Here is a 27,445-nt window from a genome sequence, read left to right on the forward strand (position 1 = left end):
ATTCGGACTCAAAGCCAAAGTTAACAGGGACATTCAAGGAAGTGATACCTAAGAGAAAGTCTGTGACAAACCCAGAGGCAAGACCGAGAGTTCCAAACCACGTGACTTGTGCTTCCAATTAAACCATTGACCTCTACCTTGGGTTTCATGTCATCATTATTGTTAACCTCGTCGCAGCAGCCATTACATCTAACATGTTTGCTATATTCCCTCTAGTGGCTTCAGCAGTGGCTATAGAATGTGGGCGCAGTGAATTAAAAACTGAAAACAAAATAGCGGTGCTAGCCCCTACTATGGCCCCCTCCCCAGTAATACATCATGTCCCATATACTTTGTCCACACATAATGAGATGAGACAGAGACCTTCTTTGAAATTTTGAAAAAACATATCACATTTTATTGCAAAAACACATGGTCGCTTTCTTAGAGTCATCCTGGCGGGTGGTCCCTTCCCTGCTCAGGCCATAGGTATGCCTGGCCTAAAAACATCATCCTTTCCCGGGTGGCTCTGCCAATCCCGTATTACATAGTCCAATTTCCAAACCGGTGAGTCTTTCTCACTTCCATTTCCACTCTTGCGAGAACAGCCCTCCCTGGTATCTGACTGCCAGTTCAGTCACTCCCATTTAGTCAACGGAGCCAACAAGGACACTGCATCAGTTGTTGAGGAGTACCAACCGTGCCTAGTGGAATCAGTGGCAGTTGCCCCCATCCTGGCTAATGCAGCCAGTGGTTATAGACCGCAGCATGCCTCCTTCTCTAGGGCTGCCCTTGTAACTTCGCCTGTGACACAGAAAAAAGAATTACAAACATTGCTACAATCATCTATGAGAAAAATGTTGAACTGGTTCGCAAGCGTCAAACATCAAAACCTGCACAAAATTGAAGAACAAAATTGGCACTGTCTTTAATCGTGGCTAAACTTAGTCCTTTACCTCATTTCTGGAACTACAGCTTGGGTGGGAGGGTGGTTGCTGATGCCTATGCTGGAAGAGAGAGCTGGCCCTCTCAGTCCAAACTATTTAAGTGCCTCCCCAGGCCAGGCTGTTTCCGGCCAGACCATAGGGGGGCACGCACTTCTGCCCTCTCGGTGAGTGGAGGCGAGTCCACGGAGGGGGTGTCTAAAGGGGCGACCCGCTATGCCAGCTGCCCCTCTCATGCCCCTGCTTGGGCTGGTGCATCTGCTTAGCGGGGTTACCCACTACTACGACCCTCTACCCAGTAATACATCATATCCTATATACTTTTTCCACACATAATGAGATGAGACAGAGACCTTCTTTGACATTTTGAAAAAACATATTACATTTTATTGGAAAAACACATGATCTCTTTCTTAGAGTAATCCTAGTGGGTGGTCCCTGCCCTGCTCAGGCCATAGGTATGCCTGGCCTAAAAACATCATCCTTTCCCGGGTGGCTCTGCCAATCCTGTATTACATAGTCCATTTTCCAAACCGGTGAGCCTTTCTCATTTCCATTTCCACTCTTGCGAGAACAGCCCTCCCTGGTATCTGACTGCCAGTTCAGTCACTCCCATTTAGTCAACGGAGCCAACAAGGCCACTGCATCAGTTGTTGAGGAGTCCCAACCATCCCTAGTGGTATCAGTGCCCGTCTCCCCCATCCTGGCTGATGTAGCTAGTGGTTACAGCCCGCGGAAAGACTGCAGCATGCCTCCTTCTCTAGGACCACCCTTGTAACTCCGCCACACTTTGGGGGTGGCCCGCCACGACCCACAATGCCCCCGGAAACCTCATTTACATCTCTCATACTCACCATCAAACTATGTACATCCTGCCTTTGACATCACTCGCTGCAGCACCAAGTTGAAGGTAACCTTCTCGGCATCGGACAGATGAACCCCATCTTTAGCAAAGTTTGCCGGGTCTCTATCGCACATCAGGTGCCTGGCAAAAGCCAGCCCTTCCTGCTTCATAAATCGTTCCATATTTTTATTGACCCATCTCCTAGACTTTTCCATTGTTGCGTTGGACTCCGCTGCACACCACACACTCCTCTGGAGCATTTCTGGTCATGCTATTTCTGTTTCAGGAAGCATCCGCCCTAAGATTCTGATGCCTTCCTGCATCTCCTTAAGTAACCGACCCCTTCACAAATTAAGCAAGGTCATTATCCCCCTGTGTATTATCAGCATCCTGGGTGCCCCATACTGGCCAGTTGTCTGCGCACCGCGGGGAGGAAAGCGTGCCATCGCATGCACAGTGTGTCCAGCCAGACCAGCTCAGTGTCCTGAAATCCTAAGTGTGCCTCTTGCCTAGGCCCTGCTCGGGCCCTCTTTTCTGCCCGGGCGATGACAGAATGGCCAATGACCCAGACTGTGAGACCCGCTGGAACAGAAACAAAACACCACATGTTATAAAGCACAGTCCTTCCATCCCACCAATTCCCCCGACCCCCAGCTTTCTTCCTTGCACCCTCACCTCCCTGGCGACATGTCCTGCCCTCTCTCCCAGATGTACAGCTTATACCGATCTGACTCCCATCTACCCATCTTATGAATGGCTGACCCCTGCATACCCACCTGAAATGCTGTTGTTGCTGCCCCTATCCTGAACCTATTTGAAGAACACTCTTCCCCATGACATGCTACTGTCTTTAATGTTGCTGCCAACTCCCTGCAGAATTAAAACATGGTCAAAGGGGACGATCCACGTGAACCAGAAGGTACCTACCCCCCGTTGGCCTACCTGATTGATACTGAGAGGGTAACCAGGTGGGGCAACTGTCCTGAACCGCCGCCCTGTATAACATCACTTTAAACGTATAAACAGGGACGTCATGTGGGGGTCAACAGGGGTCGCAAATGCGAACCCTGCGGTCTCCCTTGCTACCCCTAAAAAAAGAAATAAAATAAAAAAAATATTTTTTTTTTTTACATTGAAGCTCCTGGTCTGTGGCCACTGCCATGTGGCACTTTGTTTCTGGGGAGGCTGGAATTTAATTGAGGCCTCTTTAAAAAAAAAAATAAAACAGGGGGGTTCCTCAAGTGTAACACTTTGAGCAGTGACCCTAAATAAGAAAGAATAGGAATAACAAAAAAAAAGATTTCTGGAATTCTATACAATAATTGCTAGACTCATTAAAGGGGGAAAGGTCATGTTCTATGGCCTCCCATGATGTCACTTCGGGGTGGGGTCAAATGACATCACTCAGAGGCCAAGGGCCATGAGATGTCACTTCTGCTACCCCTGGCATTTTGGTGAAATGACATCCCTGTGCATAAACCACAATTCCAAATAGATTTTAACGTATCCAGTGGAGACGCAAACATAGTTGTGGTAGTGTGAGAGAAAAGACAGAGTTTGACACTAGTTAGATGTTGGTGTGTCCCAGCAGTCTGCGGAATGGGCATCCTAGCTGGGAACAGTGCTCTTTATTGTATATTTAGCTGTTTTTTCTGAACCAGTTTGTATTTTATTCTGCTTTTATCCATACCATTTTTCAAATACCTAATATACATTGTGCAGTCAAAAATGGTCCTAATTTAATGGTAAGAATATTAACAGGTGAGCATAATGCAGTGTGCGCGTCATTGATAATGTTGTGCATGATTAATACATTAACAGCCACAGCTACTGTACTCTTGTCAGCCCCCAGGCCATTCTGCAGCACCACCGGCTGGGACCCCCTCTGTGTCACACCTCAGGGATTTTCTGTCGAAATATTGATATGACACTCGCTAGCTAATGTACACACTTCCCCGCCACTCTCTAAAATTAATTAGCTGCTGAAAGCAAAGATGGCTGCTTCCGCCCTCTTCTCCTAAGGCACCGGCAGCCGCTTGCAAGGCCCGTGACTGGATTTACATCTTGAATATGGATTCCCCCTCCTATCAGGTTCCCGCTGAACTTGCGAGGCAGTTCCTACAGGAAGTATCAAGTGCGTGCCCTGGTATCAGGGTGGGCCTGCGTTGGGTTACACTCTGACAGTGACAGCGCTGCTGCCCCGAGCTTTCCATGGTCGGCCACCTGATTTGGCAGCCCCTCAACGTTTTGACTAACTGTATGCCTGCCTCAGCCCACCGACTGGTGCAGCCTGGGCGCTTGTGACAGATGGAGGCAGCAGGTGGAACAGAATGCCAAAATAACGAGGACAGGGCCCAGGCCTTTGACGTTAATCCAGATCAAGTGACGCTGCGCAGTGCGGCTCCAAATGGAGCCTTAAAGTGATACTAATTGGTCATGTTGCATTCTTGCAGTGTGCGTAGTTAAGCATACACGTGTTGGTGAGCTTAAAATATGTAGTTCGGAAGTTGTTCGGGCAGAGTTCAGGATATGGCACGTGGGTTAAATCACTTCATAGCAGTGGCACCGACTACCGGGGCAGTTTCTAGTAGGGTGGTCAAGTTTACAAAATGGTTCAGAGGACTCTCTGGGCGCGGAGGCGCATCAGAAGCAGTCTGTTGTGCGCCTGGTTACCGTACAACATAATTCGCGCCCTTTTCTCCTCCTATATCCGAATTTAATGTTAACATTAATTGCATAGGCATTTTAACACACGTACAACACGAAATAAAACTTAACAGGCCTGTAGGACTGTTATGCATACATGGCACTGACCTGTTAGATTTTTCTCCATGGCCCGCCCTGCGATTTCCTAGGCCCTGTGCAGCAAAAAGCACGCAGACCCCTGAATTTACCTTTTAATTGACATCATCAGAAAAGACATCAGAGAAAATAACATTGGCAAGCATCTCATCAGAATTTAATACTCTAAGGAAGGAATTGGGCTGGAACAACATGGAGCAAAGACAAATATTGTGTTGCTGGAGCTGCGGAGCACCGTTCTGTGTAGATCCAAATGACATAAGAAACTACTGACAATATACACATTGTTATAGAAATACGTATAGCAAAAATAATATGATTATAGCTTTAATTTTCCTCAACCTAAATGGAAAATTACAGTTGCAGCCTGTAAAGGTACGTGAACTTAAACACATCTAATTGGGGTTTTAACCCTGTATCTACAGGTAAATAAAATGCAATGCGAAGTCATCTGCATGGGCCGCTATTCCACACAGCATGCAGTGTTATGCTCACCTCCCATGTAATCACCCACCATTTTCCCCTCTTAAGGAACATCAGTCCTTTCCCAGGCACCGCGTGTCTGAGCCATCAACCACCAACAGCATGTAGCCTAATGGTTTGTCGAAACAAAATGAGACTTCATCAGGAGCAGTTGCGCTTCCCTGCGATTTGAACTATCACACGAAAAAGTGTGGGTCTAAGCTGGGAAGGATTTAGAGAGCTTATCCTGCTGCTAGGCAGCCAAGTCAGGACTGTCACACGTCCTGGGCAGGCTGTGTGTGGGGCGGAGGACACAGCACACTAAATTGGGACAGTTCCACAAAATACAGGACAGTTGGCCACTCTCATTTCTAGACAATTTAGCGCACATGGCGAAATACTGAAATGCTCCCCCTCATACCGCAAAGTCTGCCCCATCATTATAAAATCAAAGCCATGTAAACAAAAAAATCAAAGAAATGTAAACAAAAAATCAATGCAATGTAAACAAAGGCTTCTCACTTCTAATTAAAGTACTTACAAATACAAGGAATTGACAGAAAAGGAGGCAACAATATTGCAAAAAATATTTTCCATAATCTCGTGTATATGGCTATTATCTGAACATTCTTATAAAAAGAAATGTTTTATTGTGATTTAGTTTACAAAGAAAAACCTTACATAAAGTATAACATGAAATATCAGAATTCAGAAAAAGAAATGTAAATATAACCAACATTTCATTTGCTAAGGTAACAATTAATCAAGGCAAGTTAAAATAATAGGGGTAATAGCATCTATTGTCTGAATCCAGTCCTGTCTAGAAAGTTTCATTTTTGCCCCACCAGAGCGATTTAGAAGTTCCTCTGCAGAAGAACCAATAGAGACAATCAGTTCCTGCATCCTTTTAACACAGGCATTCATAGAATGAGCGTTTTTATCCCCAGCCACCTCGCTTAAATCACAGTACAATGAATTCACTGCTGGCCTCATGAACTTTGAATAATTTAATAATTCTCTCCACAAATAACGAGCTTGTAATGATGTAAGAGCCAGCTCATGGCAGATTACTGCATTGGGAACTGACGGGGCAAGGCTAAGGACCTCCTTCCGCAACTGCCCTTGCATGACATTGAAGTGATTTCATAACTCCATGAGGGATATATTTAACCCATGTAACAGGACTGACCCAATCTTCATTAAGCAATTGTGAAGCGCTGGAAGAAGAGAGAATCTGCACACACATGACAGTAGGCGTTTCATATGCGAGACGAGTGGACAGAGCTTGACCCACAAGGGGTCCCTCCACATAAGCAATGAGGAGGCATTTGATAAGATTGTAGCCCAGGGACTTCATAGGTGGAACACGCTCTATCCTCTCATCTCCCAACACCCACGTCATCACCTCAGGTCTGGTAGCTTTGGGGAATATAACAATTTTGGATTTGGTGCCATTGGCATGAAGATTGTTCTTACCAGCATATTGGAAAAATAAATCCATCTTCGCTGCAATACAACTGGAGTACGATCGAAGAAAATCACATCATCTGCAAAGGAAAGCCAGTGCAGTTTCAGCTTGCCTATTTTCGTAAGGTAAATAGTTTCCGCCTGCCACAACGCCTCTATATCAGACAGATATGTGTTAAATAGTGTGGGGGCTAAGATACAACCCTGTTTAAGTCCAACCCAAGAAGGGAAAGATCTTGAAAGCTCACCGTATTGGTTTAGACAGATCTTTATGAAGGTGTTCCTATGCAATAAGGCAATAAACTGAACCAGTTTTAATGGTACTTTGCTTCTTAACAGTTTAGTCCAAAGGATTTCACAGATGAATGTGTTGAAAACTGAGGTCATGTCCAATGATGCCAAGTAGACTGGACCGATGTTACTATGCTTGATAGTATGGAGCAGATGCGTTAGTACAGTTGCATTCAAAGGTGTACCCGTATTCTGTCGAAAGCCCACTTGATATTTTGACAAGACAGAGAATTTGTCCACAATCAGGTTCAAATCTCTCAATGGGAGAATAGAAAAGACCTTGGTAATTGCATCAATAAGAGGAATGAGCCTGTAGTTTGTTGGTAAGCTCGGATCACCCTTCTTATACACCAGAATTATAATCAATGTGCGCCATAACAATGGTATGATGCAAGTCTTGTGCACTCAAGAAGGGGATCCAGCGTGATGGAGATTTTTTTATAGCAAACAGTGGTATACCATCCAGACGAGAGGCCCTGGATGGTCTGAGTTTTGAGATGCCCATTCAACATCCTCCTCTGTCCACGGGTAGGAACCAGAAATAATACAACTATTGGAAGGGTCCTGAAGATCTTGGTAAACACATGACAGTTTAAACGTATCCATACAGAAATCAACCCATATATCCTCTGGTATGGAGTAATTTATAGAGGAACGAGCTTCACTGATGGTGTTATTAATCCTCGCCCAAAATTGACTGCTATTAGACTGCATTAGATGTTTAAGCACATATTCATTGTCCTCCATATATAAGTCCATCTTAAGGGATTTGGCCAGGTTTCTATAGCGTTGACAGATTAAATTATTTTCTTTATGATACTCCGTCAGGGATAACCCCCTATCACAGACCCCTTTTATTTTTTTCCATTTGACCCTCTTGGAGGCCACAATTTTTTCATCAAATTGATGTAAGTATTTGATCTTACTACCGCCTATCCCCATTAATAGTTGATTTTGGGTAGTCCGTTTGAGGCAGATGTTTAAACTTTCATTACATTTTGCCACCATCCCAGTATCATATTCCACTTAAGTCTATGACCTCCCCCTCGAGTATGACACATGCCAGAATGAGAAACTGTTCATAAGCCTCATGGAGAAAGCCAACTGTAAAATATGGGACACAATGATCCCCTACTTTGGGATCCACAAGTTTAAGAGAACCACACGAGGTAGGCCTATATATATTACATGGCCACAGTAGTGGCCATGTAGTTATGGTTAAGTTGCTGTTTCCATGGGAAGAGCACTTTTTGGGTGGCTTATAACTTCGCTCCCCCTGGACGAATCCTCACCAAACTTTGCAAAAAAAGTATATGGCCCACTCTGAATTTCTTTGCAACGTTTGGTGAGGTTTGGTCCAGGGGGGGCAAAGTTATAGGGGGGTCCCAGAATTTCTTTTTTTCCCATAGACATAATGGGAAAAAACTTTGCTCACGCCTACAGCCCAAACCGCTGGATGGATTTACACCAAATTTGCGGCAGGAGCGGCGGATTGGTCCCGAAAGCGTGCTTTTTTTTTATTTGGTGTAAATCCGTCCAGTAGTTTCTTTTTAATTGACCAAAATGCAAAGCAAAAAAATTTGTGATATCTATGTCCGGTCCGCGGCTCACTTCCCTGTTCGGTCCGCGGACTGGCCTCTGATTGGCTGTGCTGTCTGCGGACTGGCCTCTGATTGGCCGAAAAATTCACTGACTTTTGCGTGGTCCACGAACACCGGGACGCGTCCGCTGATTGGATGGTGAGAAAATGTGAAATGCGTCTGTTTTCTTGAAATGCCCGCCATCTTGGATTTGCAGACTTTTTTGGGGTCTGCGAACGGCACAGTGAATTTTTTTTTTTTTTAAAGCAGCATTTCACTTTTCAAACTCAACAAACAATCTCTGGGGCGGTGGGAATGGGGATGGGATGGGATATGGCCATAAGAAGCCAAAAAACGGGTTCTTTCACCCCCGAAAGTCCGCGAGCACTCCAGATGTCCTGGGACAGTCCTGTGGTGTTCGCAAAGACTCCAGATGCCCTGGGACAGTCCTCTGGTGTTCGCGAACACCCCAGATGTCCTGGGGCAGTTCTGTGGTGTTCGCGGACACCTCAGATGTCCTAGGACATCTGTACCTATTTCTGCATCACAGGGTTGGGGAAAAGCATTTTTTGGATGGCTTATAACTTTTGCGCCACTCAGTGAAACTGCATGTCATTTTGTAATTTTATTCTAGGACTAATCCTGAATGGTTTTGCAAAGTTTTGTGGGATTCTGTCAAGAGGGAGCAAAATTAGAGGGGGTGTCCCAAAATATTGTAAAGGCAGATAAATGTGGTGTCATGTGACGAATCTGCACATTTGGCAAAATGATTTTGGAATTTTGGATCTAGATATAAATGGTTTTCTAAAGTTTGGTGGGATTTTCTCAAGAGGGGGCGAAATTAGAGGGGCGGTCTCAACATTTTTAGATGGCTTATAACTTTTTGCTATTTGACGAATGTGGACACAAGTTTTGACAAAGATTATAGACCCAACCTTCAATGTTTGTGTAAAGACTGAATGGATTTTGTCAAGTGGGAACTAAGTTATATGACTATTGTATGTACATATATTTTGACACTTTTAAAAAAATAAAACATGGGCGGGTTTCGAGCAAACTCGTGAGGGGCATTGGCAAGGACATTAAAGCATGGTTTTTCAAATGTGGCCGTGTTTTATTTTTTGACAAGAGTAATAATGTAGGTACAAAAAATAGTCATATACCTTTGGTGACTGAGGTATAGCCTGTGGCCGTGGGCAGTTGCCAGATTGTCTGGGTCATGGCATAAGGTCATGATGCGGATATCTGGCTACTGGCCATGACCGCTAGGGATGAAAAATGGTGTTAAAGTGGCTATGTCTACCTGGGACCGGCAATGTGGTAAAGTTATTCGAAGGTAGGATAGATTTGAAAGGGAAAAAAGTGTTTGTGGTAATATGTTCATAGGGTTTTGCAGGCTGCCGTGGCAAGGGAAGAGGGGCTGTGTACGGAGCTCTGCCTTCTCTTTCCATGTTGGCTGTCTTGGAAAAGGATTTTCCTTCCTACAGCGGGACGCCGAAGGCGACCCGCTGTAGGAAGAATAATCCTTCCATTTTACAGCGGGACGCCACAGGCGTCCCGCTATAGGAAGAAAAATCTATGTTATAGCAGCCTGGGTTCCCGCTTTGGGAACCAGGGGTGCTAATGGCCTTTATCCCCCATTTCAGGGGCTGCAATGGATGATAATGGTCTGTAGCCCTCCTTATTTATTTATTTATTTATTTATAACGCACCAATGCCCGCAGACATCAGGCTGTGTGGTTACAGTATTTGTTAAAGAAGATGTGGTGGAGGAAGTTCTATTTTTTATCTGTGAAAGGTGGTTCCTAAAGGAACATTCATTTTATTGTTTTTGGATGGGAAATGAGGGAAGAGGCACCAAACACTACTATGGAGGGGCAGGTGGACAGGGGAAAATGTTGCGCGTGTGTTATTTCTAATGTGGGCTGCAGTGTTTCTCATGCTCCTTGATTAAAGCAGTGGTGGTGTCTCTTGGAGAGGAGGGATGGCATTAGCTGATTCCATTTTAAGAGAAATAGCAGTTTTGCTAAAAGTATGTACTGTGTACTAGATTCCCAATGGATGAGTAGGAATAGGTGTTGGAGCTGTACAAGCGAAATTTTAAGTTGAAAGTTCCTAGATCAGTAGAAAATGCAGTTCCGAACTGTCCGCGAAGGATGGACCTTATTGTGAAGTGCGGACGGGTTCTTGGACACGTCATCATGCTGCGCGCTAGCGTATGATCATGTGGCACTGTCTGGAAGGTCCGCAATGAAGTCAGATGTTCGAAGACATCTACGGATGCAAAACTAGTTGAAATAGTTGCAGAAAGTGTATAGAAGTGTTAAAAATGATTCTAGAAGGTGGGAAATGGCAGAGTTTTAAGGTGACACTTTGTAAATTCGACACAAAATTGTTATATTTGGTAAGTATGATATTAGTAAGTTGTAGGAAAATAACATGCACTAATAAAAACCTATGAAATTCAATGAAAACACTTTGTTAAGGGGATGTTATGGTTAAGTTGCACTAATAAAAAAAACTTTGTTAAAGGGATGTTATGGTTAAGTTGGACTAATGAAAACCTATGAAATTCGCTGAAAAATCTTTGTTAAAGGGACATTATGGTTAAGTTGCACTAATAAAAACCTATGAAATTCAATGAAAAAACTTTGTTAAGGGGAAGTTATGGTTAAGTTGCACTAATAAAAACCAATGAAATTCACTGAAAAAACGTTGTTAAAGGGACGTTATGGTTAAGTTGGACTCATAAAAACCTATGAAATTCAATGAAAAAACTTTGTTAAGAGTACGTTATGGTTAAGTTGCGCTACTAAAAACCAATGAAATTCACTGAAAAAACGTTGTTAAAGGGACGTTATGCTTAAGTTGGACTAATAAAAACCTATGAAATTCACTGAAAAAACTTTGTTAAAGGGACATTATGGTTAAGTTGCACTAATAAAAACCTATGAAATTCAATGAAAAAACTTTGTTAAGGGGAAGTTATGGTTAAGTTGCACTAATAAAAACCAATGAAATTCACTGAAAAAACATTGTTAAAGAGACGTTATGGTTAAGTTGGACTCATAAAAACCTATGAAATTCAATGAAACAACTTTGTTAAAGGGACGTTACGGTTAAGTTGCGCTACTAAAAACCTATGTAATTCAGTAAAAAAACTTTGTTAAAGGGAGGTTATGGTTCCAAGTAAAACAGAAAAAACCCTGAAATTCGCCAGTTATGGTAGGCTAAGCAACCATAACTCGCACCACCACCGTGCACTGCTAAGACTAACACCCAGGACATCAAAGATGACATCACAAATGCCGCTGCCATGTTTTTAGATTTCTTTTTGTTCTTGTTCTTTTTGTTTTTATTAGTTCTTCTTTGGTGGTTTAAGTGAATTATAGGTTTGGATGCGGCTTGATCTGTATTGATATGAATCCCCGACTTTTGTTTAGTTACATTAGGGGCTGTGTTTGAATCCACCCCAGACACAACAGCAATACCACGTCCAGGAGAGTAAAAAAGAACTGGTGATGCCCCTAGATCAGCAATAAAGTCAATCAAAGGTGAAGGTGTATTAAGAGTCTGGGAAATGAGAATAGGGGACTCTGCCCCATCAGAAAGCTGTACCACGCCCACCCCTCCCCCTGACCATATTTACAAATTCAGGCTGATTAATTTTGTAATCGTTTGCTGAATCACTCAGCTTATGTATGGACTCTTCCAATGATGTTAGTTTTTGTGCATTTGATGAAACTATTGACTTAATATCATCGTAGAGTCTCAGCATTGACTCCAGGACCAGATGAAGGGCGGAGATAGAGGCTGGTCCCAAAGAGTCCATTCTAGGAATAATATTGGACTGCCTCCTTTATCCATATTTCTTGGGGTCAAGTATTCAGGATCAATATGGCTCTGAAAAAAAGGTTCCTGTGGATTCCCCCTATGATTACAAGGGACATCTCCCAACCCTTGTGCACCCAACACTGTTGTCTCATCCACGGAGGCAAGATTGGTAACTTCAATGTACCTGCACAATTGTATAAAGGGTGCATCCAAATAACTGAGTGGTCCAAACTTGGTGGAAAACTTTGGTCAAAAGGGACAATTGGGCCAGTGATGGGGTGTGTTATCGCTGTATTGCAGGCAGTATAGACTCTCTGTCCTCTCTAAGAAGAGAGCCTACATCCAAGCCCACGTCTCTGCGGCATCTAAATACTCGGTCGAACTTTCAAAATCTGCAAGGAGCTGGCCAATCCTGTTGCAGTCTCTACCTCTCCTGTTGCTTCCCAGGCCCTCTGCATGGGCTTGGCTTCTTATTTCACCACTAAAACTCAGGACATCCTGTCCACCCTCTCTTCCTCTTTCTCCTCCTCGACCACTTCTGGCCCATCTGTGGCCATTTCTCCTCCTCCTTTCTCCTCCTTTCCCTTGTTCACCCCTGATGATATTTCTAGACAAGTCCGATCTATGAAAGTCTCATCGAAGCAGGTTCTCCCCTGCTCACCCAGAACCATCAACAACCACATCGACTCCCTTGCTCCAGCCTTGGCCAATTTCTGCAATAACTCTTCTGCCACTGGAACTTTCCCCTCCCCCTTAAGCACTCCCTTGTGCACCCCCTTCTAAAGAAGCCTTCTGCTGATGCTTCCTCTCTGGCTAACTATCGCACGATCTCCACCACTCCTTTCCTGGGCAAACTCCTGGAAAAACTGGTCATCTCCCAGTTTAAACTGCATACTGAATCTGTTGGTTGTCTCCTCAACCACAGCCTGGCTTCAGAGATGCCAGAAGCACAGAAACTGCTCTCCTGAACACCTGTGAAGAGACGCTCTCTAATCCCAACTGTAAACTGCCTTCTGTCCTCATTCTCCTCGATCTACCCTCGACTTTTGATGCGGTCAACAATGCCATCCTGCTCAATTGCCTCTGTGACAACCTAGGTATAACTGATGAGGCCCTGGCCTGGTTGATCACCTTTCTCACTGACTGACCCTCTCAGGTCCAGCTTGGATCTTTCCTCTCTTCTAGCTCTCTCTCTACTTGTGGTGTTTGTTCCCCAGGGGTCTAACCTTTCTCCCTGGCTTTTCAACCACTAACTGGCACCGCTTGCCCACTGCATCGCTACTTTCTGCTCCAATTTTCAGTGTTATGCGGATGACACCCAGCTCTCTTTCAGGCTCCCCTCAGCCACTTCTGCTCCTTCTCTTTCTCTCATACCAAATTGTCTGGCCGCCATTCGGGAAGGGTTTGCCGCCAATGAGATCATTGGTGCCTTAATGAGAACCTTAATGCCAGTAAGACTGAGATCCTCATCATCGGGACACCTGCTCCCTCCTTTCCTCTCTCTCTCTGGCTGCCCACTCTGGGCCCTCTTCCTGCTCCTTCCTGTGAGGCTAAGAACCTTGGTGTCATCTTTGACTCCACCCTCTCCGTCTCTCTTCACATCTCTGACGTCTCTAAGAAGTCAAACTATCAACAGCAGCTCCTCAGAGGTATTCTTCCTTTTCTCACTTTCCCCCAGAAGTTCACTGACTCCAGAGCCCCGGTCCTCTCTAGGCTGGACTGCTGCAACAACCTCTTTGTAAATCTGCCTGTCTCTACTCTTCAACCTGTACAACTTATCCAGAACAGGCCTGCAAGACTTATCCTTGGCCTCAAACTATCCCTCCAGCTCTGAACTCTCTTCACTGGCTCCCTCTGGCTGCAAGCATCAAGTTCAAGACCCCCTGCATCGGCCACAAGGCTTTCTCGGGCATGGGAGTGCACTACCTCCAACTTTCTCTTCCTAAACATCTTCCTTCTCGAGCTCTCCACACATCCACCTCCAACTCTCTGTAGGTCAGACGTTTGTCCAAGCAGAGAGTGGGGGGCAGATCTCTCCCCTCGGCTGGGGCCTCCCTCTGAAACAGCCTCCCTACCTCTCACAAACTTGAGCAGAACCACCTCCGGTTCCAGAAGCAACTCAAGACCTTCCTTTTCACTTCCGCTTTCTATATTCCTCTCCCCTGCTGATGTCCCTTACTGCTCTGTACACTGGTCACCTGGCTACCCTCTGAACTCGGACCCAGGCTCCTGCATGTCCAGTTGCCCTTTCACTGCCTTCAGGCTCCCCCAGCACTTAAGGGGCTGTATCTGCAACCTTACACTCCCTTCTCTCTGCACTTATGAGCCACCCTCTGGCTGCACTTATTGAGTTACCTGCACTTCTCCCTTCCCATCCCCCATGGCACTTCTCCCATCGCTCTTCCCTGCACTTGCTCGATCTGAATGACACAAGGCCGACTAAGATCGTTGTATTGTCCTCCCTTTGTTTCCCACTCCTTGGGCCTCATTCCGAGGCTGGAGCTATCCATGGAGTAAAGAGCACCATGGTAAGCAACCATGGAGCTATTTACTCCATGGAAATCCGGCATGGTGAATGGAGTAATTACCGGTCCATTCCAAGGTTGGAGGGACCGGTAAGTCCCCATTCACCATACCGGTTCCCCATCCCCATTCCTGCCCCCATAGGGCTCAATGGGAATGGGGAAGGAGTAAATTACGGCACCGTAAATTACGGTGCCGTAATTTACTCCAAGGTCCCTTTGCGGGTTGGATTTTTAACGCCTGCTAAAAGCAGGCGTTAAATGCCAACCCGCAAAAGGGAACTCGGAATATGGTGGTAAGTGTTAACGGTCACCGTTGCCATTAACGGTGACCGTTAACCCTTACCTCCAGCCTCGGAATGAGGCCCCTTGTCTTGTCGCGCCTAGAAACACTTGGGTACAGGCGCGTTATAAATATCCTATCATACCAAATACTTTTCAGGATTTCCGTTTGTAATGGGGTCCTCTCTGGCAATAACCTGTACAACAACCTGCGCACCGAAAAAACCCTCTATGTTGGCTCCCATTGTAGGCAAGCCACGCACAGTTTGTGCTATTCCAGAACTAATTTCAAGACACACAGCAGGAGAAGGCATTAGATTAGTGTCTTTGGTGGGGCGAACTTGAGGTTCTTGTCGTGTCGACTTTCCACCAGCCCGCATTTTTACTTCGAATGGTTGTTGCCATAATTAAAATGGCCTCTCCCTGCAAGTATCAACAAGTGTGTTGGCAACGTTGGTCAAAGCATTTACTATATCAGGGTGCAGGCTATAAAACCAATATCCAATTTGGATTCTCACTCCCAGCTCTCCTGAAAACAATGGATGCCTCAATTCTTTAAAAGAAAAGGGCTATGGGCATATATCATGCACCCACAAGGCAATGCTAGGGTATGCAGTTGGCAAGGCCACCACTCGCCGCCCAGCTCCGCGGTAAAGCCCAGATAAAGCTAATGTGGAGAACGAAATAATAAATAAATAGATTAACACTCTGCTGGGTGCTGCCGCTTTAGACCTCAAAACCTCAAACCTCACCCATCATTCAATGTCCACGGAAGGCGGGCCATCGTCAATGGACCCGTCCGTAACAGAAACTGCAAGAATGGGCGCCACACAGTTTTTCGGTCCTTCGAGCCTAAGGTCCTACGCACTTTGAAGACCACCAGAGGTGAGCAGCAGAGACTAGAGGACCTATGCATGGGAAATCTGGGCTGCTCTCCAACTTGCAAATTCTCAATGCAGCCGCTTTCGACCTTGTCTAAACAGTGCACAGCCGCCTATATTTCTCTGTTTCAAAAGCGTGTATTGCTGCTGTACAATCTTATTTTCCTGATCATGTTGCTCTGTATCGAAAGCTCATCAACAATAAAAGACCATACATATGTAATACGCCATGTGTGAATTTTTTATTTCAATAGCACACGCTGCTAACTGAATCACGTGCAGGGACCTCCAGTTTTTGCAACTAAGGCAAAGTGACATTAAGTGATTTGCCCAGGAACACACAACACGTTTAAGAGGTGAAGCCATGCCTTAAGCCCAGCCTTAAGTTCAGGAACGTGACCACATTTCTCCCTAGTGCTAGTTTGTACAAATACGTGTTAACAGTGCTGGAGGTCATGGTAGCACACAGCATGCAGCACGTATGCACCCCTCTTTCATATAATCACCCACCCATTAGCTCTTCTTAAGGGAGATGCCACTCCAATGACACACTCAATGCTGTCTTTCCAGCTGCCTACCACTACTCGCTTGCCTTTTGATAATCTTGCTGATAGCACAGGGAAGGGATACATTTAAAATACGTGTCACAGCTTTGTCAGCAGAGACTTGTGCTGCTGTTTGTCTCTGTGCTTCAAATGCAAAGTGGAAAAATGAAAAAGAGGAGCAGAGCTCTCCTGTCGGTGGACGGGCTGAGCTGTGCAAGGCTTAGGTGTACGCCGCATTAGCAGCGGCACGCACTGCTCCTGGGGGTCCAGCTCGGAGGGAATGGGGAAGCCCTGGGACCAGAGCTAGGAGTTGGAAGGGGGCACGAGGGGGTGGAGCCGCAGGGCGGGAGAAGGAATGTTTGGGGGCGGGGTGTTAACCTGCAAAGGGCAGGGCGTGGTAAGGTTTAAATAGGTTGCCCAGGAGCAACTGATCCTCTTTCGCAGGTATGAGGTTGGGATGAAGTAACCCACCCGCCCACACCAGGAACGAAGTTGATAAGATGTAATAATGTTTTGCAATAATGGTGATGTGTTTTGTCATATGCATTACAGAGCCGTCGCAGTGGAGGTACATGGTGTGTTCAGGCTGGAATTTCTGCCCGGGACCACAAGTGACTGTGCCGTCACAACGTTAAGGCAGCAGCACTGGGGGCTTCACCTCTGGGAAGCCATAGGTCATGCGGAAGGGAAGGGGGCGGGAAAGCTAGCAGCACAAGCGGGGTGGGTGCAAGTAAAGCGAGGGGAAAACAAGGATTATGGGGAGTTGGGCCTGTGCTGAACAACTTGTAAAAAAATTTGGAGAAGAGGGCAGGAAATCTAGCAAACAAAGGAAACGGTATGGGGAAGGGAAGTTGTGGATGGAGGAGGTCAGGTGGACAGGGAAAATGGAAACTGCTAACATTAAGCTGTTGGGGGAATCCAACAAGAAGGTCTGGGAAACCAAGTGAGGGTGTTAGAGGTCAGGAGATCTGGTAAACTTAGTAAATGGATGGTAAGGGGGAAGGCTATCGGAAACCAAGGAATTAGGTACGATGGCTGGATACCTGGGAAACCTAGTATGGTGTAAGAGGCTGAGGGGCCTAGGAAACCAGGAATAGTGTTACAAGGCGGGAGCCCTGGGAGGACGGAGCAATGGCATAAAGGGTGGAAGACCTGAGAAACAAGCCAGGGCGAAGAGGTGGGGATGGACTGGAAAGTAAGAGCGTTCGGGATGGGAGATCTGGGCAACTATCAAGGACGTAAGAAGTGGGAGACCTGAGAAACTGAGGAAGGGTGTAAGCCATGCAGAAGTTCAGGTAACCCTAGGTGGGGGTACAGTCGTTATAAGGACCCCATGCTCAGCGTAGAACCCTGAGTATGTGTGGTAATGATAATGATAATGATGTGTTATTTATATAGCGCCTTTATCCAAAGCGCTTTACACAGCACATAGTTACATGCAATATCACCCAACCGAAATTGGTAGAAATGGAACACCAGCTGTAAGTTATTTCCTGCCTAATAAAGCAGCTGCAGCCTTTCTGACCCACAAAACATTGTGGCCCTCATTACGACCCTGGCGGAAAGTGACTGACCTGACCGCCATAGCGTAAATAGCGTTTCCGCCATTGCACGACGGAGCAAAGTGCGTCTAATTCCGACCCATCGGGCACGAGCACTACGCCATGGCGGAAGTGCAAAGTCCGCGATGGCGGAAATGTCCCCAAAACGGCCCTCACCGCCGCCGTACGGCGCCCTAGGTGCAATTCCGCCACCCATCATAGCGGTCACCGCAATGAGCGGCAATCGGAAAGTACGGTGACCGTAAATATACGGAAACGGAAGTAAAAACATGGTCCCGGAACGGGAAACAGCACGCCGTACACCTATAAAAACACTATTTCCACACAACCATTAAAAATACTACCCTGAGACTCATCCCAACCCGTCATCCACCCTAGTGAAACCAATAAAAATGGGAAAAGTAGCGAAAAAAGCGTGCGACCGCAAGCGGCAGGTCCACTTCTCCCGTGAGGAACTCACCGTGCTCACAGAGACCCTCCAGGAGAATGCTGCCGTCGTCTTCTCGACGCAAATGACCAGGACGGCACTTGCGAACAAGAAGGCCATATGGGCCCTGGTGGCACAGCGGGTAAGTGCGGTGGGGACCGCACCCCGCAACCCACAGCAATGCAGAAAGCGATGGGACGACTTGCGGATACGCGTACGGAGCATACTTTCTGCCAACCGAAACATTGCCACAGCTACCGGGGGAGGATCGGAATCACCCATCAAGTTGACCCCCTGGGAAGAAATCTGTGCCTCCACCATTGGAATGGAGAGTATAGAGGGAGTCGGAGGGATGGAGAAAGGAGTGCAGACATCCGAAGAATCAGGTAGGTGGGCAAAATAAAACAATGCCAAATCCACAATGTCCAATCATGTGAAGCACCACGTGTCCACATAGTGCAACAGAAACACATGTCCAGGAGAACGTCCACATACATAGGCCTGATAGCGCACTTTAAAAGTCACATTAAATACATAAATAATTAAAAATCCTAAAAACACCCTCTACACGTGCAGCAGGCACACCCTAACTGCAGGCTGCAAAACAACTGCATTCTCAATCCACACAAAAATGAAACCACCTCCAAGGCCCCAACCCAAATCACCCTCAGGTACCACCCCAATGCATGTGATACATTGCCATTCCAATTTCCACAGACCCATTAATAACGCTCGCCCTCCTTTACTCCACCACAGGGTCCGATTCAAACGACGAGCTCCACGACACCCCTACCAGCACACCTGCAAAGAGGGCCAAGACCAACGGCCAAAGACCCTCCACCTCAGCTGCACGGATCAAGACACGGCAGCAGCACAAATCAAGTGGCAGCACACAGGAGGGAACATCAACAGGCACCCCAGCAGCCAGCATGCCCACAACAGCACCACCACAGGTCCCCCCAATGGATGCCACAGAAGGCACTGCTTCTGGTGGCAGCAGCACCATAGGTGACACTGCATTAATGGCAGCATGCTCCGACACAGAAAACGGGGATGTCGAAGTAAGATCCATCCATGACCTGTCTCAATCCCCCTGTTTGTTCCATCCCGTACACCATGAGGATACCACGCAGGGGCACCCACAAGACGACGACTGGCCATCCCCCACAAGCCCTGTGGCAAGGCAACATGAGGTGACCAGCCCCTCTGTGACCCCACCGCAAATGGCCATGGCCCAGCAGAGGCAACAGTCCCTCGACCAGGTGATCGTGCAACAGCAGCAACTGGCCACGCTCCTCAAGGACCATGCTGATGAATGTGGGGGTACTAAGGCAGCCATAGAAACATCAACTGAGACACTTAGGGCAGAAATGGAGAGAAGCACCGAGACACTTAGGGCAGAAATGGAGAGAAGCACCGAGAGCCTGAGAGTACAAATGGAGAGAAGCACCGAGAGCCTGAGAGTACAAATGGAGAGAAGCACCGAGAGCCTGAGGGGGGAACTGCATGCGACGTCCAAAGACGTATGTGCTGAACTTGCCGCTGTGCGCCGTGTGCTCACTGAGCTCTCACAAACCCTTAGGGACATGCATGGACGTGAGCAGGCAGAGACATCATCCGTTGCAAGTTCCGTCCAGGGCAGCCCCCAACGTAGATCTGGGAGGAACCTGCGCTCCACAGGCAGGGGTGCCCCTGATACCCGGAGAGGGGGCTTGCAATAGCGTCTGCCCACTGACTATGAGCATCTTTGGACACTGGTGTTCGGGGGGGAGGTAGGAGGGTGGAGGGGGTGTGTTGGGCTCACTTGGGTGGCGGGTCGATGGGGTGTGTAACATAATTTCACATATGCCATAAACAATGCACGATCATCCAATGAGATGTGTGAACATTGATCTTTGTGTACGAGGCCATAATAGGCGTACAGTCCATATTGTGCATGTTCCAGACACACACAGTGCCACAAGTCCCGTGTCCATGTATCAGCCACCAGGCGTGAGTGCTAGAAGCATGCATCTATGATATGCTGACGAATGTCACGGCCCTCCTGTGCCTCGCAGACTCCTTGAGGTGCTGCCACATCCCCACCCTCATCATGACCATCTTCAGGTGCTTGCAGTTCTGCGTCAGGGGGCATGGGCACATTTCTACGTACGCACATGTTGTGTAGCATGACACATGCCATGACCATCTTTGCAACCTTCTCATGGCGGTACAGGAGTGCCCCGCCAGACCTGCTGAGGAAGCGGAAACGAGTCTTCAGTAGGCCGAATGCCTGTTCTATGACTACACGGGTACGTGAGTGTGCATGGTTGTAGTCCTCCTCATGCTGGTCCTGTGGGTTCCGGAGTGGTGTAAGGAGCCATCTCTTCAGTGGATACCCGGCATCACCTGTATGTGGACAATAAAGGATGTTTGTGGAATGACATTGCTACGTACGCACCCCCCCCCTTCCTGCCAGGTCATTGCCGCATCACATACCCCACATTATCATGCTTGAAATGAGACTCACCGAGTAGCCAGGATCTGTTCCCTGCGTGTCGCTCCATGTAGCGTGGTATTGTAGAGTTCCTCAAGACCATAGAATCATGGGTTGATCCAGGAAATCGGGCACAACAATGTGTAATGATCCTGTTGGAGTCACACACCATTTGTACATTCAGAGAATGAAATTGTTTTCGGTTGCGGTACTGGGCCTCCATGGCATGTGGGACGACCAATTCCACATGGGTGCAGTCGATGGCACCAATGCAACCCGGTATGCCGGCAAGTGCATGGAATCCCACTTTTGTGTTCGTAATTTCCTGCTCCGAGCGTGGTAGAGAGATGTAGTCGTCTGCGTGCCTCAGGAGGGCATCGAGCACTTGCAATAGTGTCCGTGAGAACAGTGGCTGTGAAATGCCATGCAACTGTCCGACTGTGTGCTGGTAGGTGCCTGTGGCCAGGAAGTGGAGTACAGACACCACCTTCAGTAGGGGTGGGATGGCGGTTGGGCTATCTATCATGCTGACAAGGTCAGCCTGTGTCATGTCCACAATGGCGGTTATGGTGTCCCGGTCCAAACGGTAGAGGGTGTGGATCTGCTCATCAGTGAGGTTGAACGGATGTGCTCGGAGGCGTGGGATTGCGGGCTGCCTGCGTGGTGGTAGTGGCTGTGCTGGCGGCCCTTGCTGGCCCTGCCTTGCCCTCCTCCTCCTCCTGCGTCTCCTCTGTGCGGCCGGTTGTTGTTGTAGTTGGTGTTCGTCTTCTTCTTGAAGTTGGAGTACTTGCAGTGCTATCAGGTCCCCCAGGGCCAACATCGCTAGTCCTGCCGGTAGCATTTCGGAGTGGGTGTGGTTGTGGGAGGGGGTTGGGTGTGCAATTTATGTGTTTTCAGGCTGTATTGCCTCCACCTGTGGTGATTCATTCCACCTGTGCAAGCTGCTATCCCCTTTGGGCGAGCACGTCCCGCACACAACGCTGCAATTCGACGAATGGCATCTTGCTATTACAATCATGTATTTGTTCCCGATGGCAGTGAAATATTGGTTCATATGTTCATTCTGCTATGGTCCCATTGTTTCACATACTATCTTTGCAGTCGCGAACAAAGTTGTGAAGGGTCAGTGGAATGTAGTACTCGATTAACGGTGGACCCTCATGCAGCACTGTACCGAGGTTCACCGACGGGCGGGGCGTCCCATTTGTGAGTGAAGCCAGTTGCCATTTTCACACACTGCCGCACTAGATGGATGAATTTGTGTTTTCAAGCGGTCACAGATGCCTTTTCGGCGTGATGTTGCAAATGAGGAATTCGAAGGACAGCGCTTTCGGTTTTCAGCTAGCGGCGAGGAGATGCCCACAGGTCTGACTGCAAATATAACGTTCTATTGTTTATTGTCCTTGGGACAGGGGCCATGGCGAGAATGCAATGATTGATATGAATAGTATGGGATGCGCAATAGCGTAGTGGACGATGAGGCCGGACGTTCCCAAATACATGTTACTTCACAACACTGGAATTACGGGCTGGAGCACAGTGGATTTTGCAGACTGCATTACGCACAGACTCAATGGAAATTTCACATGTTATGTGAGTATGAAATCAGGCGTTTTCATTACGGGATGAGGGAATGATGTATGGATGCATGGACAGATGATTTAATACGGAGTTTGCCATGTACAGGGCTTTTTGGAATCTGTCCACCTCCCCTGCGCTATGTGATGCAGAGCTGCCATAGTGGGACCATCGTCTATCTGGCCTTGTTGAACCCTCCCTGTCTCGACGCGCCTTCAGACACTTGTGTCTATGCACGTTACTAATCCCATCTAATGGATTCTGTTTTAACAGACGCATGCACAAAAACACTCGTTCGTAATAGTGTATTCACCTCGATATATATAGTTATGATTCGCAAGTGGTTTTTGGGTGGGTATAATCCTTTGGAGTGGGCTAGCATGCATATGGCTGTGGATTTAGTGTGATCATTGAAGTGAGTAATTCAAATGAAGTTCTGATGGCCATACTATTCTTTTTCATTTCATTTGGGTGACAGGTATCTCCTCCCCTTTTGCCACTGCCATCTGTATGCCACTCCTGCAGATGGATTTTACTCCCGACACCTGCTGCTTCGTGTTAATCAGTGGAGCACCATTACGATCTTATGGGACGATCGCCAATGGGCCACATGCCCTTACGCAGTACTAGTGGCTAGGAGCAACATTTCGGCCTTTCAGCTGGACTAGTGCCTACCTAATGGGACGGCCCTGCGGTTCTAGGCGCTTCCATGTTGCCTTTTTGAACGTGAATGTAGCCCCTGTGTACCATGAAGGAACAGGGCGTCACACAAGAAGAAGCTGGTCATTTATTGCGGATGCAGCCCACGATGATGAAATATATTTTGGAGTTCATGACCTAATGGCTGTATGGGCTTGGTGATTTTGTTGTGCATTAAATTTCTATTCTGATATGAACCGTGTAGCGTTCTTCTTTGCAAGTGATGTAGCATATTCCTATTTGTGGAGCGATGTATTGTGAGGAGATCTGCATTGGGTTCCAGCTTCGGAGTATAGTTGCGTGGTACTGTACTGGGCGCGTTTGCCTACGAAGCCCAGTGAGGTCAGGGATAGGGGCTGCCATTATGACTGTTTTAATGATGTCATGCTCAGGGGCGGGGGATGAACTTTTGTGTAACAGATGCCGGTCAGCCAGGTGGATTGGTGGAATGATGTGATTATCAGAATATGGCTGGTCACAGGTGCCTGTGTTTGCGTGCGTTTCTTGGAGGGAGACTGAGGTCATGTCCATTTGAATGGCTTCTGTATTCGTGCCATCTGTGCCCTGCAGCTCCCATTGGCCCCTCTTGAGATGGGCCTGGCTGCTCAGTCACTCTGCCAACTTGTGTGGTGCATGCTTATGCTGATGGTTGGTTTGTTTACTGGCAGGAGTACAGGGCTGGTGCAGTCTCACTCAGGATACTGCTTTGATTGTTGCCTTACACTGGTGTCAGTCGATGAGGGGGCCTGTTTTTGTTTGTCTCATTTTTCTGTTCATGTTGCTGGACTTGGCCCTTCACATGCCTGTGCTGCATCAGTGCGGCAATGGTGCCATGGCAAATATGGATGGCCACTCACAAGGCACTTGGAGCCCCTAGATTCATTTGTTCGTTGGCAGGCATGGATGACTTGTACATTTCACTGGTTGCATTGTGTGACTTCATTGCACCTACGAGGAGTTGTGCAATGTGGCCAGGGAGTGGTGTACAGGCACTCAGTAGGGCCGTTTACGGTTGGTTCGCGATGCCGTACTTCTCGCCATGGCGGAATGGTACTTTCCGCCATGCTTGATGGCGTTAGGTGCATGTCCGCTAGGGTCAGAATTCGCGTACCGTTGCGCCATGGTGGTGATTACGGTTTGGCATGGCGCGCGTGCGCGTACTTGGTGCAGTTAGCGTTGGCGTTCACTACGGTGTCGCTAATGGCATCGTACTTTACGGTGACGGGTCATAATCGCACCGAGCGCTATTCGATGGCGGTATTGCATTTCCGCCATCGTTTTTCGATTTCCGCCAGGGTCGTAATGAGGGCCTGTGTGTCCTGTTATTGATTGCAAGATAATGCACAAAGGAGGAGGCGGGTAGGGAGCTCCTGGGGCGAGAGCTTGGAGGGAGATTGTGAGGTGCTTGTCTGCAGATGGGGTCGCAACGGCAAAGTGTGGGCTACCGCTGCTATGTCTGAGCTTGAACGTTAGTCTCTCAGCAGCTGATCTTGTGCCCTAAAAGCAAGTGACCCAGAAAGCCGCTTGCTTTGCCCAACCATAGAAAGGGCCCTGTTGATTGTACGCTATGGAAGTTTTCAGCCCCCGCCTGTGAAATGGGAGAGGTTGGGGAAATCCGAAGACAGCAACCATGTGAACTGAGGAGTCTGGTAGACAGGCAGCCGTTTCTTTGTTCCTTTGGCCTTTCGGCCGAGAGCAGACACAAGCAGAGTCATCAGCTGTGCAATGGAGCACCGTTAACACACCAGTGTGACATTCCCACCTGTTGTCATGCACTTACCTGAAGCGGAGCATGTGTACAAGGTAATCTCTATAGACCGGGTTTTATTTTTTGGTTAAAACAAGTTATTGCAACTTCTCTCTAAAGGCTTTCTTTGTAGGAGGGTTGCCTTGACCACTATGTGAAGCCTAACGGTGGCATGGGAACAGGCAGCGTTCCGTGGAACACGTGCCATTTAGAGAATTCACAGCATTATAACGTTTCATAGATTGAAATACAACTTTTCTTTACAAATGACACACTGCTCTGCTGTGATGTTTAAAGGTGTAAATGGACTTTTTGGGAAACAGGTTTGTGGGGGACTTACAACAGAGTAAAATATGTGTTCAGTCGTTCAGATATGTGCAGATCACAAATGGTTACACTTCCAACTTCCTTAAAGAAATAGACTGTTACAAGTAAAACCATTTGCTAAAATTGAAAACCGCCAGACAATGTAACTTACTGCATATGTTTCATTTTGTTGTTGTTGTGGTAATGCAACTTGTGTCCACATCATCCTTCTCAATAAGACACACTGATTTTTCAAACACTGACCAAGAGCAGACGTATTTGTCACACATGCATATTAAAGACATTATAGATTGGACCATGTGAGATGTTATGGAGCCGCTGGGCTTGGCATCATTGATGGGCCATCACGCATTCACGTCAACTTCAGGACACACTCTAGTCTTTTTACAAGATAGCGCGGCCGTACCTTTTAATGCTCATTCCTTGGTCGGCGGGCGCCTTGCGTTGCAACCTCACTCTTTTTCTATCACAGTAAGATGCTGTTTTCCTTTTAAGTTTCTTCGCTCTTGCTTACCGCTCTTGCTGCCTTCGCCTCCCCCACCAGTTTCTCTTACCTCTGTTTACTGCTTGCTTACCTTTCTGCTGTTGTTTTGCTCTACGCCCTTACGCACTGACTTGCTCATCCTTTTATAAACTATTCTGTTTAGATTTCTACCTGTTCCTTCGTCTCCCTCTGGACTACGGAGCCTCATTGAAACTTGCTTGTGGACGGCTGTTTTGTATTTTCACCATTATTTCTACTTGGATAACCGGAATCTGTGAACACCACTTCTGCTGCAGAAAATACACTTCAGAGTTTTTTTTTAGCCTATCGGCTTTTTCCCTCTGCCTGGCAGTTCCTGAGGGGGGAGTGGGCCTCGTGCTTTGCTAGTACACCAAGTGGGCATAGTGGCTACTCCTGGAGGTTGGCGCTATCTGCACAAGGACCGCCGGTCTACATGAAAGAAGAAGAACCCTCTTCCCTAAGAAGAATCGTCCTCATTCGACACTGAAGAGGAATTAGGTGAGGAGGACCCTATTGCTGGTAATAGTGACAGTTTGCAACGCCTAGAGACACAGTCCAGGATGGCCTCGGCTGAACAAGTACATGAACTTGTTAATGCGGTTCAGGGGCTTTCATTGGAGGTTAAGAACCTTAAGGCAGAGAACATAGTTCTGAGACAGCTAGCCACTGCCACAGAAGACCGGTCCACAGATCTCCCACCTATGGGGTTAGCCTCAGGCAAATTCAACGGATCATCCAAGAGGGTTAAAGAAGGTATAGATGCCTGTGTCATTCACTTTACTTTTCGTCTTTCCACTTTTGCCACGGACCAGAGCCGAGTGGGCTTTATGGTTTCCAACATGGTTGGCAATGCATTGGCTTGGGCTACTCCTCTGGCGATATCGGCTAATCAAGTTATAGAGGACAATAGATCATGTATTGCCCTCCTGAGATAGACCTTTGACAGAACAGAAGTGGTCTATACGGCCTGTGAGGATCTCTTAAACATTCGTCAAGGATCCATGGATTTAATAACATACATCAGCCAGTTTAAGAAGACTGCGGATCAGGCTGGATGGCCTCAGGCTGCCCATTTCTCCATCTTTAGGAGATGTTTACATGAAGATCTAAAGGATGAATTGGCCTGGACTGCACAACTAGGTACTCTTCAGGAACGAATCACATTGGCATTACAGATTGATTACCTACTGATGGAAAGGAGTGCCGAAAGGAAGAAGCATTACAGCAAGACTCCTCCATCGATTTCCTCTTCCATGAATCCTCTCCCTTCTGTGCTTGAACCCTTCAAGGAAGAACCTATGCAAATCGCCTCAGCTAGAGGATCCCCATCATCGTCAGAAAGGAGAAGGAGAAGAGAACTCAGAATCTGCATGTACTGCGCATCGAGTTCCCACCTGTTGTGTGACTGTCCAGAGGTTCCACAAAGGCGACAGGGAAATGACAGACACAGGTCCTAGAAGGGACCCAGCACCGGGGGGGGGGGGAAGAAAACTGGTCCCTACACAGCTCTTCAGGTGGGTTCTGCTGACCAGGATTCGCAGCTCCTTGTCATCTGGATAGTTCTCCGGACATCTGACAGAACCATGGAGGCCTTGGCATTGGTTGACAGCAGAGCAGCAGGCCATTTTTGGATAACGTTTGGACCAAAAAGGTCAGAATTTCCTTACAGGAATGGTCTGTCAACCAGCTGG

General features: G+C 47.3%; 1 long non-coding RNA gene across 1 annotated transcript in view; it reads right to left on the reverse strand.

The window, feature by feature from the left end:
• Nucleotides 1-411: 411 nt before the first annotated feature.
• Nucleotides 412-27,445, reverse strand: part of LOC138515973 (uncharacterized) — a 322,103-nt gene continuing 295,069 nt past the window's right edge. Inside the window, exon 3 of the long non-coding RNA XR_011282191.1 lies at nt 412-783. This is a non-coding gene — a long non-coding RNA (uncharacterized lncRNA). The remainder of the gene's footprint in view (nt 784-27,445) is intronic.

The sequence above is a fragment of the Ambystoma mexicanum genome, chromosome 6q (genome assembly GCF_040938575.1).
Source record: "Ambystoma mexicanum isolate Mex_15411 chromosome 6q, UKY_AmexF1_1, whole genome shotgun sequence".
Taxonomy (NCBI): Eukaryota; Metazoa; Chordata; class Amphibia; order Caudata; family Ambystomatidae; genus Ambystoma; species Ambystoma mexicanum.